Source organism: Prionailurus viverrinus, chromosome B2 (genome assembly GCF_022837055.1).
Source record: "Prionailurus viverrinus isolate Anna chromosome B2, UM_Priviv_1.0, whole genome shotgun sequence".
NCBI lineage: Eukaryota > Metazoa > Chordata > Mammalia > Carnivora > Felidae > Prionailurus > Prionailurus viverrinus.
This window is the reverse complement of record NC_062565.1, coordinates 134261132-134274345: the sequence shown is the minus strand read 5'-3', so window position 1 is coordinate 134274345 and position 13214 is coordinate 134261132.

Genomic DNA, 13214 nt, shown 5'->3' with positions numbered 1-13214 from the left:
TCTTTACTATTCATCTCAGCTTTTCCATGGAGAGACACTATTTTTGAAGTTGCTCTGTGCCTTTGGCTATTTCTCCCGATTCCTTCCCTTGCTGGCTGACTCTCAGAATGGAGTTCAGTCAGCCAGGTGCCATATCTGATCACCATTATATTCCTAGAGGCACAAATGGCAGTGTGTTTAAGCACAGCCATCTCGGGGCGTTGTATTTCAGTAGCTCGTGTGACATAAAGAGCCTCACTTTGATCTTTCAAGCACGCGTATATACTCAAGATGCACACCTCTTCCCATAATTCTATAATCCCTGCCTGTGCAGGAGCCTGGGCACTTCAGGAAAGCAATAATAAATGCTACTTGAATCGTCCCAACATATGGTGCAAGTTTCTCCCAGAAATATTTATAACCTACGAAGGAAAACCAGCAAAACATTTCATAAACCAATGGTGTCCCATGTCGCTCAGGCTCTTGGTCTATAAAATAAAATGCCTAACTTTCAGTGCCTGTGAGAAGAAACACTGAGAGTCCAAATGCACACTGCCCAGCATTCCCTGAGAGCTTTCTTCTAATCAGAGATGCATTCTGGGCAAGCCAATTAATCTGGGCACCATGCCCTGAAGTGGGCTGTGTGCTGCTCGATGTTAATAACAGCATGACATATATCTATGCCCTGTACCCACTTAGTTTGTCCCTGGCTGAAATACATGAACTTTTATTTGTGCTATTATCATCATATCCTGTCTAGACTGAAAACAGCTACAGAACGGCTCCCTTCATATTCAGTGAATTAAAAATAAAAAGGCCCGTCCATCTGCTCTGCCTTGCTTCCATCAGGGACTCTGGTGGATTTCCACTCGGCCTCTCCCGCCTGAAACGGGAGAAACAGAGGGAAGACCACAGAAGCTGCTTCCACCTGGAAAAACCTAGATAAGGGTGAAATTATGGCAAACGGTAAACAAGGTGCTGTGACTCCAGTAAGAGTGTATTTTAAGTAAATCGCTTGAGAAAAACAATGAAAGTTTCAAATCAAGTTAGGCAGAAGTAATACTCGGACTCTATTTTTTTAACGTTTATTTATTTTTGAGAGACAGAGAGAGACAGAGCACAAGTGGGGGAGGGGCAGAGAGAGAGGGAGACACAGAATCTGAAGCAGGATCCGGGCTCTGAGCCATCAGCACAGAGCCGACGCGGGGCTCAACCTGAGCTGAAATCGGATGTTTCACTGACTGAGCCACCCAGGCGCCCCTTATTCGGACGCTATTTTGATTCCAGTTTGAAAACACTGGTGTGCCAGGAAGTCAGCGAACAAAAGGATTCCTGTATCCTCAGGGTTGCGAAGGGGCAGAATCTATTGGTCCCTAGCGCAAGGATTCCGGAAGGCAGAAATGTTCAGAGGTATGGCAGGTTTTCTTATTCCTGAGATTTTGACAGGCCAAGAAAGTTCCCATGACTAAGCTTTGAAATAGTTTGAAATGATACAAAGGTGACCAATCAATGCATCAGAAAAACAAAAACCAAAACCAAAACCTGCCCAGTTAAGGGTTCACCCAATGATCAAGAGTCAGAGTGGAGCACACAGGCTTTGGCTTCAGACCTACCAAGTTCAACTTTTAGCAAGGATTCTCCAAGCCTCACTTCCTTGAGTTATAAAATAGGGCTAAAGAACAATGATACAAAAAATAAAATAAAATACGGTTAACGATAGTATCTCTGACGTGTGTTGTCCAAAGGAATAAATGAACTAGTTTGTAAAGAACCTGACACTATGCATGGCACATAATAAATTCTCAATAATAATAATACTAATAATATGAGCTACGTTTATTATTATTACATGGAAAAGCACTTAGCACAATACTTATCACAGAGGGACCTCTGAATGAATAACAGGGGTTATTAAAATTTTCATTTCAATTCTGTTTAACATTAATGATAAATAGTAGCCCACTTAATCCCTTGAATGTTTGCCGATCATTAACTGGTTTTTTTTTTAATCCATTTATACTATTGTTCATTAATGGACTTGGGGCCTGGGAAATAATAAGGTATTAGAAATGTATCTTCTCTTTCTTGTCCCTCCTCTTGAGCTAAGGACACAGTAATCGTGTTGGGAGAAGCGAAGAAGAAAATAAAAAGACATCTATTTCCAAAATTTGTTTGAGGGCCTAAACTGAAAATATATGCCATTGATTAGGGAGAAATGACCATGAATATCTTGGAAATAACCCCTAGACTCAGCCGCAAAACAATATACTCAAGTGGGTTCAGTAAATTCCTCATTACCATATAAATTGTTTTCAAGTCTGATCTAATAGGATATGATTAATAATTGGGATTTATTTTCTTCCAACGAGCTGAATAATTGAAGGGAACCCAATACGGCGTAAAAGACCGTTTCCAAACTGATCACGTAAGTGTTTTCTGCTTTGTTTTGTATGAGCAAAAATAGTCTAATTAGTGTGCAGGGTCCTCGAGGATGCTGCATGAGGAAGTACGGGGCTGTGGTCTTGGCATTGTGTGGGTTCACTACAGGACGTGGGACTGTATCGACGCCATATGGCTTCTAAAATGAGAATAGCACAAGTTAAGGCTGCAAGGGGACGGGACTTCTGCTTCTGTGTTGTTTATACTCTGAGTAGAATATCTGGTAGGCTCCAAGGACTGCCTGAGCTCCTTCCCAGCCGTTTCCACTTCCTCCCTAGACCATTCCTGAGAAGCACGAGCTCGTTTCTGGCGTAAATGTAACGCAACCCGAACTGCTTATGAAAATCTGGACAGGAAAACACTGAGCTTACGCTAAAGGTGATTTTCAGAGGAACAAGGTTTCCTTGTGCAGATTGTCCAACATACAGAGCTATGCGACGGAGAGGGAAGGGCTGGCTGGTTAAGGGAAATAAAACCAGCAAAATACGGCCTTGGATTAGGAGTTAACACAACGTGCTCTGGCCGGTTGACACAATTAGAGCTCTCACTTCTCCACCAGAAGGGGCAGGTAGGGGTTTTGAAATTCTGCTCTCCACCCTAAACCCGGCACGCAGCTGCACGCGCACAGCCCCCATGGCCCTTGTCGAGTAGAAGCGACATTGAAATGACACCCCATCTGCTCTACACATGTCAGTGAGCTCGTGCCACCTGTTGAGGGATTGTAGGGACAGTAGAAGGGGAAAGAGTTTCGACATAGGTTTATCTATTTATACAAACAAAGAGCCACTTCATTCAATGTTCTCCCTCTACCTCCACCCTCTAGTTCCCTTCTTTGCCAGAAATCTTTCGAATAGCTTTGCAGTGGTATTCTGCACCCAGAAGAGAGTTAGTTGTGTTTAAATACCACGTCCCAAGAAGCGCAGCCCATTGAAAAGATGCACTCTATTTCACACGGTAGACAAAACAACGGCTTTAGGTTATGCTCGAACCGTCCTCCCCGGGCATTCACAAAAAAGCATGAAGACAAACCACAGCCAAGAGGTTTTACATCTGAGCTAAAGGTGAATTTTCTCCGGGTGAATCTAAGACACTGGATGGTTGTAGAGGAGTCTATGAAAGTTCATTCCAAAGATCTGGACCTTAGGAGAGCATGTCAGAATCAGGATGCCATGTCTGCTTATGTGAGCCTCCACCCAGCCTCCACTGATGCAGTTTCTCGACACAATATCCAAGCCCAACTTGGAGGTTTGGCTCAAAAGTTCCCCTGCCACTAATTCCCATGCCCTGGGAATTACCACCCTCTCCTCCAGTGTGAGCCTCCTCCTCCTTCTTCATGATCCCAGAGAAGTATCCTGCAAACCTCACACTCATAGGACTTAGCACATTGCATTTCAAGTGTTCGTTTCATTTCATTGTTATCTTGTTAGACTTGAGCTGCCTGAGGGCAGGAGCTCCTGGTCTTTCTTCCTTGTTATTCTTAGTGCCTAGCACAGTGCTCTGATATAAAAGATTCTCAATGAAGAGTGATACTAATTGTCAACACTTAAGGAGTACTTCCTATATACCAGTCACTGTTCTCAGCACGTTAGTAATAGTACCCATCTCCTGAAGGTGTTAGAAGCAACTTAAATAAAGAATATAAAGCCACATCCATCACAATCCTGGACTTCAAGATGTATTATAAAGCTGTAGTCATCAAGACAGTACGGTACTGGCACAAGAACAGACACTCAGATCAATGGAACAGAACAGAGAACTCAGAAATGGACCCACAAACGTATGGCCAACTCATCTTTGACAAAGCAGGAAAGAATATCCAATTGAATAAAGACAGTCTCTTCAGCAAGTGGTGCTGGGAAAACTGGACAGCGACATGCAGAAGAATGAACCTGGACCACTTTCTTACACCAGACACAAAAATAAACTCAATATGGATGAAAGACCTCAATGTAAGACAGGAAGCCATCAAAATCCTCGAGGAGAAAGCAGGCAAGAACCTCTTTGATCTTGCCCACAGCAACTTCTTACTCAACACGTCTCTGGAGGCAAGGGAAACAAAAGCAAAAATGAACTATTGGGACCTCAGAAAAATAAAAAGCTTCTGCACAGCGAAGGAAACAATCAGCCAAATTAAAAGGCAACCGATAGAATGGGAGAAGATATTTGCAAACGACATATCAGATAAAGGGTTAGTATCCAAATTCTATAAAGAACTTATCAAACTCAACACCCAAAAATCAAATAATCCAGTGAAGAAATGGGCAAAAGACATGAATCGACACTTCTCCAAAGAAGACATCCAGATGGCCAACTGACACATAAAAAAATGCTCCACATCATTCATCATCAGGGAAATACATATCAAAACCACAATGAGATACCACCTCACACCTGTCAGAATGGCGAACATTAACAGCTCAGGCAACAACAGATGTTGGCGAGGATGTGGAGACAGGATGTCTTTTGCACTGCTGGTGGGAATGCAAACTGGGGCAGCCACTCTGGAAAACAGTATGGAGGTTCCTCAAAAAATTAAGAATAGAACTACCCTATGACTCAGCAATTGCACTACTAGGTGTCTATCCAAGGGATACATACAGGTATGCTGTTTTGAAGAGGCACATGCACCCCAGTGTTTATAGCAGCACTGTCGACAGTAGCCAAAATATGGAAAGAGCCCAATGTCCATTGATGGATGAATGGATAAAGAAGATGTGGTATACACACACACACACACACACACACACACTCACACACACACACAGTGGAGTATTACTCGGCAATCAAAAAGAATGAAATCTTGCCATTTGCAACTACGTGGATGGAACTGGAGGGTATTATGCTAAGTGAAATTAGTCGGTCAGAGAAAGACAAATGTCATATGACTTTACTCATATGAGGACTTTAATATACAAAACAGATGAGCATAAGGGAAGGGAAACAAAAATAATATAAAAACAGGGAGGGGGACAAAACATAAGAGACTCTTAAATATGGAGAACAAGCAGAGGGTTGCTGGAGGGGTTGTGGGAGAGGGGATGGGCCAAATGGATAAGGGGCACTAAGGAATCTACTCCTGAAATCATTGTTGCACTGTATGCTAACTAACTTGCATGTAAATTTTAAAAAAATTAATTAATTAAAAAAATTAAGTTCAGTAAACTGAAGAGAAAAAAAGAATATAAAGCCACATAAATGGTCAACAAGGCAGCTCATCTTATTTCATGCATTACGTAATTTAATTCTCAGAACTTATTTTTTTAAGCAATGGATTATATATATTTTTTTCATTTTAAAGATAAGGAAATGGATATTTATAAAAGTTTAAAAACTTGCCTAAGGTCACTTACTCAGCTTAAAGTCCCAGAGCAGAGTTTTGGTTTGTTTTAATATCACCCTCACAGTTTTGACAACCAAGTACTGTCTACAGTATTGCTTCTTTTTCTTCCAAGTCCCATCTGTGGAGGTATAATTTACACATAGTGAAGTTCATGCTTCTGACTGAGTTTTACAGTCACCTAACCACTGCCGCGATCAAGATATTGGAAGTGTTGAATCACTCTACTGTACATCTGAAACTAATATTACACTGTAGGTGAGCTAACCGGAATCTAAAGAAAAACTTAGAAAAATATATAGGACAGTTTCATCACGCAAAGAATGCCCTCATGACCTGAAGTGCTTAACCCCTTCCCCTCATCCCAGGCTCTGGAAAACACTGATCTGACCTCTGTCCTTGCTGTTTTGCCTTTTCCAAAATGTCACATAAGCAGGATCATGCAGCATGTAGCCTTTGGAGTCTAGATCCCTTCACTTGGCGTTTCGCGTTTGTGAAGCATTGGGGATCCATTCGTGTTGCCACACGTTATCAGTAGTTGTATCTTATTGCCAAGTGGTATTCCACTGTATGGATGTACCACAGTGTACTCATTAACCGGTTGAAGTGTGTTTGGGCATTTCCTGGTTTTTGTTGATGATGAACAAAAGTCCTTATAAACATACACGGGCAGGTGTTGGGTGAACATAGGTTTTCGTGTCACTCGGGTAAAGACCTAAGAGTGCGATTGCTGGATAGCATGAAAAATTTATAAGAAATTGCCAAATTGCTTTTCTGAAGCGGCTGTACCATTTTGCATTGGAACCAGCAATGTGTGACAGTCCCTTTGATGCAGTCTTGTAAGTACTTAGGATTACCAGGTTGTTTTCAGACATCCAATAGTTATCTAGAGGTATCTCAATGTGTTGTTGTTTTTTTTTTTAAGTTTATTTACTTATCTCGAGGGAGAGAGGGAGAGAGAGAGAGAGAGGCATGAGCAGGGGAGGGGTAGAGAGAGACGGAATCCCAAGCAGGTTCTGAACTGCCATCGTGGAGCCCAACTCAGGGCTCAAAGCCACTAATGGTGAGATCAAACCCACTAGCCCAACTCAGGGCTCAAAGCCACTAATGGTGAGATCAAACCCACTAGCCCAACTCAGGGCTCAAAGCCACTAATGGTGAGATCATGATCTGAGCCGAAGTCCGGAGTCACAGGCTTGACTGACTGAGCCACCCTGGCGTCCCTGTGTATGTTTAATCCCATGCGGGATCCGAAACTCCGACAGACTTCTCTACATCTCCCATCAAGTGGTGCCTTGAACACAGTATTTCCTCACCGAGTAGCCAATCCTGTTCTCCCTTGTCCAAGAAAGAAACAGTGCCTGTGGATTTAGAGCCCTGACCCGCCCAGGAGGTTGGCAAAGGTCACCTGTCCAGTATTTACAGTGGAGAACCATACCTTAAGTCGTTTAATGCGAGGGTGGAGGAACTGGTCTTTTCCCTACAGCATTATGAGTCCCCCTCTGCCAATGGCATGAAGATAATTGCCTGTCTTCTGACAGCTCCAGCCTGAGGTACAAGCTCTGGCTGTCCCGAGGAATGATCATTTGCCAGTCTGTTCTGGAAAGTGGCCAGGGTCATTTTAGGAGCAATTTAGGGCCAGGACCATTGGGTGGATGGGGGTGGAGGCCGCAAATTTGCAACACTAGTATAACTGAGGTCAACTGCGGGCTCGTTTCTGATCCTAGAGTGGATACGCTGGTGCGGGAAAGCCCCCCGCGTGACCCTCAGTTCCGCAGGTCTATAAGCAAAGGCTTTTCTGCAACCCACGGAGGGAAAGGCCAGCAGACCACGGCTCCGCCCTTGCCGCGGCAAAGGCAAGAGGATCTTATAAAGTCCACCTCAGGGGATTTTGCGCCTTTACCCTACCACTTGTTCTCCATTATAATAACCTTCAGTTCTCAGCCAAAAGTCCATATTCTCTCTTTTCCATTTGGCATAACCACAAGCACCTGACATTTCTGTCGGGGCCACGGAGAAGAGAATCCTCCAGACTGTAAAAGAAACACAAAAGCAAAAAAAAAAAAAAAAAAAACCAAAACCAAAAACAACCATTTTCTAGATACGAGGAAATGTAGACCAAGAAAGACAAACAGAAAATATTTTTAAAAAGCTCCCAAGCGGGGCATCTGGGTGGCTCGGTCGGTTAAGCATCCGGCTTCAGCTTAGGTCCTGATCTCGTGGTTCGAGCCCCGCATCGGGCTCTGTGCTGACAGTTCGGAGCCTGGACCCTGCTTTGGATTCTGTGTCTCCCTCTCTGTGCCCCTCCCCCACTTGCTCTCTCTCTCTCTCTCTCTCTCTCTCTCTCAAAAATAAATAAAAAAAAAACATTAATTTTTTTTTAAAGCTAGCAAGTTAAAAAAATTTTTTAAAAAGGTACCAAGTCTCTAGCAAACAACTGGTCCAAGAAAATACAAGAAATGGTTCTTTGCTCAGCGCTTGTAACAGATAAATTCTCAGAAATGCCATATTGTTAGCCATGATTATACACTTTTACTTTTTTACAATTTTTTTATCGTGGTAAAATGTCATTATTATATTTTGTATGAGCTGTAACACACACGTGTGTGTAAACGATGCGTGTGGGCGTACGTTTGTGCACACATACACACACGCATATGCAACAGTAGAGAGAGAGAGAGAGAGAGAAATGTAGAGGGACCCAGAGATCAGGAACCCAGAGAGAAAGATAGAGTCAGATACACACAGCAGAGATAGAGAATAAAAGATTGTGAGGACACTTTGTCTGGTGTCCACCTTTCTTATCCCCAGGTGACATCTCTGAGCCTTCAGGCTGTGTCTTTTCTTTGTTTCCTATCCTCACATTATCATAGAAGTTCTGGGATCATGGCTTCTCTTCAGTGCTCTGCACATCTTGAACATTCAGAGGCAACTGGGTTATTTCAGGGAAAATGAAATAAAATATACTTGGTGAATAAACATTCATAGAAAAGTCATCAAACCCTGAGCCAAGAGACTCAAATTGTACTAGCCAAGTGTCTTGTTTTGCAGAAAATGAGAGAGAGAGAGAGAGAGAGAGAGAGAAAGCCAAGTTAAGCTGATTAAGGGACTGAGCGTAAATTGTAAGAAAATAATTCAGGAAAGGACTGCCCATTGACAGCATGTGGGAGATGACAGATCATTCTAGTAGGGCTGGATTCTCCACACAAACCATACACCATCCTTTGAAGCCTGAAATCAACAAGGTGTGGAAGGGATGTATGAAGCAGTGAGGCAGCCATGGAACCTGGCTCATAATTATCCCCTTCCTGGAGGATGCCATTATTTAATGGGTTTGGCAGCTCATTATACAGTAAGCTTTTTCAGGGCAGGGCTCCCAGCTTCCTCTCCAGTTGCCTATGAGGGTTGTGCTCAAGATGTGGCACATGGCCAGTTCCCTGGGGCACTCAAGGACAGCTAAGAGGTATTGTCACCACATATGTTTAAAAATAGTGAAGTCGGGTCACCTCACCCCATATCTATTTGAGCACACTGCATAAAGTGTGGGTAGTCCCTGGAGGTACTAAGTCCTGTGGCCGGAGGAAAGTTGTCCCACTATTTGGGTGTAACTGGCTTCTGAGACTCAGTGGGCTGACCGCTGAGACTCATCGGGGTGCTGTTGAATGGACTCAGACCAGCCCCATGTGGCCTGCTTTCTGGAGAGTAAAACATAAGCCACAAGGCAGGGGCATCGTAATCGTAATTCAAAGGCCACTTTCAATGGTGATGCCCATTATTCAGGCACTAGAGAGAGCCCAGATTAAAATATGTCCCTTGTCCCACTTTTATATATTAAACCAGTAGTACTTTTTTTTCATTCTTTCTTTCTTCCTTCCTTCCTCTTTCTTTTTCTTTCTTTCCCTTTCTTCTTTCTTTCTTTCTTTCTTTCTTTCTTCTTTTTGAGAGAGAGAGAGAGAGAAGCAGCACAAGTTGGGGAGGGGTAGAGAGAGGAGACAGAATTCATCTGAAGCAGACTCCCGGCTCTGTGAGCACAGAGCCTGACATGGGGCTTGAATTCACGAACCGTGAGATCATGACCTGAGCCTAAGTTGGACACTTAGCCGAGCCACGCAGGAGCCCCTAAACCAGTGGTTCTTAAACTTTGTTCCACCCCAGAAACTTCTGGAAGGTTCCCAGAGTGTCTGAATCAGTCCGTCTGGGCTGGGCCTGAGAATTTGCATTTCTAAGGAGTTTCCGGGTAGTGTGCCGCAGGGTTGGGAACTACAATTTGAGAACTACAACGACGGCATCAGGACACCTGGGTGGCTCAGTCGGTTAAGCGTCTGACTTCAAAGCTCAGGTCATGATCTCATGGTCTGTGGGTTCAAGCCCCGCATGGGACTCTTCATGGACAGCTCAGAGCCTGGAGCCTGCTTTGGATTCTCTGTCTCCCTCTTTCTCTGTTCCTCCCCTGCTCATGCTGTGTCTCTCTCAAAAATAAATAAAAGTTAAAAAAAATTCTTTTTTAAGAACTACAGCATCAGCATTGGCTTAGATAACATTTCCGACTTCCTTTCCTTTAACCTTGACCCCTGAGGGAACCTTCAGAGTTCAGACACTACTGAATGATTCTATAGTATAAGAAAATAGTCCGCAGTGAAATCAACAACGTTTCACTTTCACAGAGGTCAGACTTCTGGCAACTTTAAGGATGTGGAACATAGTTGCAGACTCAGAAGCAAGATAAATAGGTCTTTTCAGTTGTTAAATGAGGACTATGACAAAGTTAACCTTACTCTATAACGGGCAACAGTGTAAAGACCCCTTTAGGTCCGAAGGTAAATAAGCCAATACACTGGGAAAGCTGAGATGCACTTGTTGCGGGATAATGGTGAAAGAAACGTGAAGGCAGAAGCATCAGACGATATTATCTGTATAAACAAACTGTCTGACCTGACCTGGTCGTGGCTTCTGAGATCATCATTACATTCCAAGCAAAATACAGTAATTGATTTTCATAAGATTCAGGCTCCTCTTACAGCAACTCCCTCCCACTCCTGCCCAAGGGCCAAATAATATGAAAAGGCCAATAAGGAATTTTTTCCTGGATGTGGGAGTGTAAAAAGACTTGGTGCACGATAATTACCAGCTGGAAGAAGTGGTTTTGAGGGGGCTGCTGGGTGATGTGTTCTACAGCCTCGCTCTCAGAGGGACTGGAGGGATGGGAAAGAAAAATCTACCCCTGACTCAGCCCTAGGGGACTTGTCTGTGTGTCCAGGGAGAGGACGCTGTGAACATGGAGGGAAAAGACTACTTTTGTAAACCAGACGAAGAGTTGTAAATACTAGTGGGGAGGGACTGTTCTCAGATGTCAGTGACATCGGAGACTCCCTGGAGAAAACCAACAGCTGCTTTTGAAAGGACCCCAAGTTTTGGAAGCAGAAAACACCAGCAACAGAGGAATGGCAGCGATGACGTTGACCACCAAGGATAGGCTTCCCAGGATCCAGCTAGAGGTGGGAACTTGGGGCTTGGAGGCCAGGGAAGCTTGTGGGTCAGGGCTCGTGTTGGTTCATCTCCATCCACCCCCCTTGATCCATCTCTGATGTGTCTCTGGGGAGGCTGATGTCTACAGACGGTGACCTGACTCCCTGGTTCTCTGGCTTTCTCCGAGTCGGGTCAATGGTGGAGGATAAGATTGCGGAAGGAGAGAAGTAAGGCAGGGTACGCATGTCTGTCCTGACCTTTGCCCTACTCCCGCCAGGATTTGGGCAGTTGCTACGTTCCTCTAAGCCTGGGGCTCTGTAGAGGTGACCCTATTTCCAGGGTCATGGTTCTTCATTGAACAACTGTTTGCTCCAATTTTCCCTTCAAGCCTAGAGGTGGCAAAAGCTTCCTGCTGGTGCTAGTGTCTGGAACGTCACTAGAACATTCCTTGTTCTTTATTCCTGCCCATACCTCTGTGAAAGAGTGCCCTCATTCAGTTCTTGTCAAACCCTTTGAGTCAGCCTCCTATTTGCTGCCTGGACTCTGGCCGGAATAAAGATCAAGGTCAAAGCTTTCACGAATTGCACGTGAACTTTGATGAGCTCCAGATTGTAAACTCAGGAACAAATGGAATCATCAACTTTCCTTGGGAACTATGTAGCAGTATATAATGAAGGTAACGGACTTGAGAAAGTAAGTCTTAGCTCAGGAATGTCAACGAGAAAACCATTCTAGAACGATTACCAAGATTATACAAGCCAGGGCTAAATGGCTGACTACCTTCCAGAGAAATGTCCACTCAGAAACTGATTAGCATAGAACGCAAAAGTTATTTTAAGAAGGTGTTCTAGAAGTTGTGAAGTTTTTAAGCTTGGTCTTAAAAGAGTGATAATGAAATTATTGAAAATATTCAAAAGATTGTGTGAATATTAGTAGATTTAGGAAAGAATAGAGTAAGATGCCATGTCCTTTAAAAAAGAAACAGCTTTTTTGAGAGGCATCTGGGTGGCTTAGTTGGTGAAGCACCCACTTTGGCTCAGGTCATGATCTCAGGGTTCATGAGTCCGAGCCCCACATTGGATTCTGTGCTGACAGCTCAGAGCCTGGAGCCTGCTTCAGATTCTGTGCCTCCCTCTCTCTCTGTCCCTCCCACTCATGCTCTGTCTCCCTCAAAAATAAATAAACATTGAAAAAAATTAAAAACAGCTTTTTTTGAGATACATTTCACATAAAATACAATGCACCTATTTAATGTATATGATTGAATGTATTTGAGCACATTCACAGGGTTCTGAAACTATCGCCACAGCCTAATTTTAGAAAATGTTCATGCCCCTTTAAAGAAACCTTGTATCCATTAGTAATCGATCCTTATTTCCTCCCCCATCCCTCACTTCAAGCCCCAAAGGCTTGTGATGTTTTGAGACTGACTTTCCCTTAGCAAAATGTTTTCGAGGGCCATCCCTTAATACACACAGCATGTATCAGTCCTTCATTTCTTTTTATTGCCAAATAATATTTCATTGCATGGATATATACATATTATTTATCCACTCATCGGTTACTTGATGGACATTTGAGTTGTTTCTACTTTTTGCCTACTCTGAATAATGCTGCTAGGAACATGTCTGTACAAGTTTTTGTGTGGACATATGTTTTCTTGGGTATTATCCCTAAGAGTGCAACTGCTGGGTCATATGGGAATTCTGTTCAACTTTTTGAGTAACTCTCCAAAGTCTAAAGCAGTTGTAACATCTTAAAATCTCAGCATCCATGAATGAGGGTTCCAATTTTTCCATATCCTCCTCTCTCTTTTTGATCAGAGCTATCATATAGGGTGTGATGTGGTATCTCATTGTGGTTTTGAACTGTATTTCCTTAATGAAAAATGATGTTGAGTATCGTGTTGTGAGTTTATTTGGCCATTTACATACCTCATTTGGAGAACTACTTATTCAAAGCATTTGCCTATTTTTTAATTGGTTTGTCTTTT